Here is a 6592-nt window from a genome sequence, read left to right as displayed (position 1 = left end):
ATAACACAGATCATAACTTGCCGATATATCTTTATTTCATCCTTATTTAAAGTTCATATAATATGGGAGCATACCATGTAAATAAACAGAAACTCCAAAACTGTCATTCTCGGTGCGGTCAGAGCCGCTTCAACCAGTCGCGGAAGAGACACAATCTGAGCAGGAGTCGAGACCGGGAGAGATATAAAGTTCTGCCGGGTGATGGGCACTATAACACGGAGACGCTCGTCTCTCACCCCCGCTGTCTGCAGCTTGCAACATGTAGCATCATTGATGAGATCATCATGATAAGATCAATCTTAAGACAAAAATAACACTAAAATGACAACAACAATAAAATGTGTGTGTGTGTGTGTGTGTGTGTATATAGTATATACAGATATATATATATATATATATATATATATATATATATATATATATATATATATATATATATACTGGTTTTGGATAGACAAGATTGACAAATGCTTATCAATAATACTCTTATGGCTAAAATGTTTACAGTGTTCAGTGGCTAAAATATCAATATGACTAAATGTACACTGAGAAGCATTGCAGTTATAAACTGAGCAATGACTTACTATACTATGCATGTTGAAAATGGGTGATATTTCTTAGTGCATTCAATCAGAAAACCCCCTGCTATGCTAAACATGCCACATCAAATTATGTGGGCTCTCTTTGAACGACCTTCTCTCAGGCCCCTCTCCCCTCATTTAGTTATAAAGTTTGAAATGGAAAACATGCTGCCATTTGCCATTATCCAGGATCATCTATTTCAGTTTTTACAGTATACCCAAATATATTAGATAACAAAATATCAAACCATGTGGCAAATCTGCAAACAAAGTGTATCAGTTGTGTTGGGCATTATTAGTGGGGTTTGAATGTAACATGATTGAAATGAGATTGCAATGCTTTGTGGGATAGATGTCTGCTATGTGAGGCCTGGGACTGGATTGAAATACTGCTATGTAATGGCCCCGTCTCCAGTGGGGGATGAGGTGGGGTGGAGAGTCACTGGGGAAAAAGCGCCTGTTTGGACTACCCTCCGTGTGAAAATTTTTGCCCCTACATTCACAAAAGCCCTTACAAAAAAAGAGAGAAGAGGGGGTGTCAGAGGACTACTGGACGATGGCTGAAGAGCTTGCATGACTGAACCATTTCAAACACCTCTCAGCTACACTTATTACAAACACAAGAGCTTGTTTGAGTGACAGCACCCTTTCAATATTACTTTGGCACTGATGGGTTCATTGATATAAACTAAATAACTCTACAATACGGCCTACATTGTTTTAGTCAATGGATTAAGACATGACATGAAGATATGATATGAAGATATGAGATTGCCAAGTAAAACAGATGATGTTTTGATATAGGAGCATTTTTAATCACTGGTTTCATCTCATTTTAAATGAACTCACATTTGTTTCCCAGCAGTCCTCAGGCTCCTCCCCCTATGAGAGTGAGTTCTCATTAACTGGCAGCTAAAACTTATAGCTTAAGCATCAATTCAGTCAGACAAAGTAAGAAGTGTAGACAAATTCTATGTAACTCAGATGTTAGAATATTCCGAATATTGATGTTGAACACTTTACAATAAGGTTCTATTCATTACTTTTAGTTAACATAGTATGTTAACATGAACTAACAATGGATAATACACTGCCTGGCTAAAAACTAAATCACCATTTGGATTTAAATAAGCAGATAATTAAGAGCCTATGATTGGATCATTATTGCAGTGATTAATATGTTTGCCAACAAAACACATTTTATGCCTAATTTATCTTTAATAAGTTTGAGACACTTGAATTGTAGATGTTTACTTATTAATGTAATGATTCCCCTGCTCTTACTTTAGCCAGCATTAAAGAAAACATGTCCACCCCATATCTTCCAAAAATGTTCAGCTTCCTTCGGGGAAAGATGTGTTTCTTGAAGAAACCCTATATCATATTTCTTGGGTTTAAGAAAATAAATAACATTCCTTCTTTATATGTGGTGCCCCAACCCATTCACATTCCATGTGGAGAGAGACAATCCACTCATATTAACATTTTACATTTTTACATATTAGAAAAAATTGATTTTGTGTCAAAAATAAAATTAGAAAGACTACATTCCATCATTAGTGCCACAGTCAGGCCCCAAAATTCCCCCTGAACCAAATAAACAGAAAAAAGAAAGACAGCGCCAACTGGCATCCATCCCTCTAAACTCAAAAAGTCAATGTACTCCTAAGAGAGTTCCCTTGACAACTTTGTCATTGCTCAAGCCTGGTACTTCTATAAAAATGTTGTGAGACAGAATTACATAACAGAAATTAATCTATAAAACAAACTCCAGCCAATAGCAAAATAAACACAAAGTTACAGCAAACTCTGGCCACTAGGAAGAACAAAAATACACTGTTCAGTTTTCTCGGACAGTCAAACGAATGTCCAGGGAGCCGGCTGTTCATAAGTGCAGCAGATGGCCTAATCATTCCAAAGTTCTGCAAAAAATACTCCACCAAACCAATTCCATCCAATAGGAGGCATAAGCAAAATTAACAAGCATATTCATCCACAACTGTACCGAAGGAGTGTTATTCCACAAAACAATCTCCAGCCGCTAGGTGGAACCAGCACAAAAAGAAACAAAAAAGGCACCCAGCTTCCTCAGGCAGTCAAGTGTATGTTCAGTGAGACAAGCTCAATTGGAATCCATGTGAGATTCAATTCCATGTGAGATGACACAACATGACTTCCTCAGTCCATTGATTTTATGAAAGACATCGCTTGTTGAGGGCATGTAGATATTTTGCGGCCAACCTTAGTATCTATTCTCAATTTGGCCAGGAACTTCAGTGTAAAAGCAAACCTTCGTCGATGCAAATGTTTCTTGAAGGAGTGTTATTCCACAAAACAAACTCCAGCCACTAGGCGAAACCAGCACAAAATGAAACAAAAAAGGCACCCAGTTTAATCGGACAGTCAAGTGAATTTTCAGTGAGCAAGGCTTACTTGGCCGTTACATGAGTGGAACAGATGCCCTAATCAATCAAATGCCTTGCAAGAAATATTTCACAGAACAAACTCCAACCATTAGGAGGCATAAGCACAAAGAAGTGCAGATTCATCCACAAACTTTCCCGAAGGAGAGTTATTCCACAAAACATACTCCAGCCGCTAGGCGGAACCAGCACAACAAAAAAAAAAAAAAAGGTGCTCAGTTTCCTCGGACAGTCAAGTGAATGTTCAGTGAGTCAGGCCAACTCGGCTGCATCGAGAGCATCACACAATGACTTAGTCATTCCATTGACTTTATAAAGGACATCGCTTGCTTTGAGCATGCAAATATTTTGTAGCTATCCTTAGTATCTATTCTCAATTTGGCCGGGAACATCAGCGTGATGTAAGAGTTTCTTGCATTCCTTGAATTGATCACGTTTCCCTCTGGGAAAGTCTGGGAACAAGAAAATGCTGTGATTCTTCAAATTTTTGCTCCTCGCATAACACAAGATCTTTATCAGATTTTTTATCTCAGAAATTTGGCCGTAATTGATCGAGCCTTGTCTCCCTCAGCGGATCTGCGAATCAGGACTCTGTGAGCTCGCTTGATTTCCAGCTTATGGCTGGTTATGTCAAGCAGACTCGGAAAGAGCTTGTCTACGAATTTTACCATATCTCGGCTTTCCTCATGCTCAGGAATACCAACAATTCAGATGTTGTTTCACCGATTACGATTCTCCAAATCCTCCAGTTTTCCCCAAATGCATTCAAAGTCTATCTTGGTTGCTAGCGTGTTAGCAGCTAATTCCCTCTCTGATGACTCCAGATAAGTCTCTCAATGTCCCCGATGTTTGTAATCAACTCAGTGATTTTTCCATCACAGTAATCGATCAACGTATTATAGAAAGATCCTCTAAGTCAGCAACAACTTTCGTCATCATCACAGACATGCTCTGAGCCCCTGGTCTGCAGGCCTGTCTGAGGTATCTGCTTGAGCACGTAAGTGTCTTTTAATGTCTCCATTAAAAGACACTTTTGAATTCTTTGCCATGTTGACTTCAAAGAACAGAAATGTAGTAGGGTGTATTGAATCTCAGTGGTTTATGACATAAAAATAATTAAAAACTAGCAAAGTGCGCAGAGCTCACCATTTACACGTCCGCTCCTCGCATAGCATCATGTGACACTCTTACAATTATTAATCTTGGTTTTTGTTTATTTTTACATATACTAATACATTTTTAGTATGTATCCTTTAACATTAGCATCTGCATTATGTGTAAAACTTTACAATAAGGTTTAATTATTAGTTAACATGAACTAATAATGAAGAATAGTTTTACAGCATGTATTAATCTTGGTTAATGTAAATTTCAACACATACTAAAAAAAATTAAAAATCAAAAGTTGCATATTATAGAGATAGTTCATACAAAATAACTCTCTCATAATTTACTCACCCTCATGCGATCTCAGATGTGTATGCCTTTCTTTTTTCTGCAGAACACAAACCACGATTTGTAGAAGAATATCTCAGCTCTGCAGGTCCATACAATGCAAGTGAATGGTGACCAACACTTTGAAAATCCAAAAATTACATAAAGGCAGCATAAAAGTAACCCATACAACTACAGTGAATAAATATGTAAGTCCTATTTTACTATAAATTAGGGCTGTCAATCGATTAAAAATTGTAATCGCATTAATTACATGGTTTCCCGATTAATTAATCGCTTTTAATCGCATATACAAATATTTGCTGAATGCCCCTCATATAACAATAATTCAATATATAATGATGAAATAAATATACATAGTTATCTTTAAATATTTAAAAATTATATATATATATATATATATATATATATATATATATATATATATATATATATATATATATATATATATAAAATAAAACATATTCAGATAATTAAAATGCATTACATTCTTGTGCCAGAACAGTTTAAAATTAATAAGACAATACAAAAAGTGGCTTTAGAATATAATGTATTGTTTACTACCATATTATTGATCATAAGTCAGTCATTGGCATACAGTTCACAAATACCCATTTCTCAAGTGAATTTGTCAGTCAGTTGGAGATTTATTGTGAGGGTTTGTTTAAGGACCCGTCAATTTCAACAAGGGTCAGACATGCTTGTGTAGCGTCTCGCTATAAACATAAAATGTTTAGGTCACTGTGTCAAGTTAAATATAGTTTAATACTCAATCTTTAAACACATCTTGTAGATTTGCGCTCCTTCAAGTGTTTTAAACGCAAGAATGTAATGCATGTTTGTGTTGTGTCTGCTGAATGTTGTTTTCTTCACTGTATAAACTGCACGTTGCTCATACAGCTGAAATTTCACTTACTGCCCTCTGGAGTAAACAGGTGGTACTACAAGCTTGCATTTCTCAGAACTCTGCCTTATTACGGTCTGAGCGGGCATTGCGATTAATTTTTTTAACGCGTTATTTTTTGTTAAATTAATTGCACCGAAATAACGCGTTAAATCGACAGCCCTACTATAAATCTCTACTTTTACATTCTTCTTTTGTTTTTGGCGTTTCGCATTCTTCGTGCACATCGTTACCTTTTGGGAAGGGATGTGTATTTCTAGTGAAAAAAGTCTTAAATATTGATCTGTTTTTCACCAACACCTATCTTATCATTTCTGAATTTTTATGGATTACTTTTATGCTCCTTTATGTGATTTTTGAAGCTTCAAAGTTTTGGTACCCATTCAAGCGCATTGTAAGGTTCTACAGAGCTGAAATATTCTTTTAAAAATCTTTGTTTGCATTCTGCAGAAGAAAGAAAGTCATACACATCTAGGATATCTTGAGGGTGAGTAAATGATGAGAGAATATTCATTTTTGGGTGAACAAACCCTTTAACAATAGTTAATCCACTATGAACTAACAATGAAAAAAATTATTTTTATAAACTAGCATTAACAAAAATGATGTACAATAGTATATTTATACATTAAAATCAACTAAGATTGTAATGTTGTAAAAAATCATAAATGTTGTAAATAACTATTGCTCATATAGTTCATGATACCAAATGTTATTGAATAGAACCTTAATGTAAAGTGTTACCAGTTATGACACAAAATGTATTTCAGTATCACTTTTAATCATATTTTTCACAATAGGACATTACGGCAGGGCCAAGACCACCAGAGACATTGAGGGGGACAACTTTTTCCAACATTCAGTTGAGATGAACAGGATTTTTTCAATGACTTTCTTAAAAGGGATAGTTCACCCACAATTTAAAATTCTCTCATCATTTTCTCACCCTCATGCCATCCCAGATGTGTATGACTTTCTTTCTTCAGCAGAATGCAAATTAAGATTTATAGAAGAATATCTCAGCTCTTGTAGATACAATGAAGTGAATGGTGGCCAGAACTCCAAAAACCATTTCATGTGGCCTTTATGTGCTTTTTTGAGCTTCAGTTTTGGGATGGCACCAGGGCGAGTAAACGATGAGAGAATTTTAATTTATGGGTGAACTATCCCTTTAACCTTTTGCATTTGGTAACATCCTTTATTTCACAGAATACAGTTTTATCCTTATA

Source organism: Xyrauchen texanus, chromosome 14 (genome assembly GCF_025860055.1).
Source record: "Xyrauchen texanus isolate HMW12.3.18 chromosome 14, RBS_HiC_50CHRs, whole genome shotgun sequence".
Lineage (NCBI taxonomy): Eukaryota > Metazoa > Chordata > Actinopteri > Cypriniformes > Catostomidae > Xyrauchen > Xyrauchen texanus.
Note: the sequence above shows the minus strand (reverse complement) of the source record.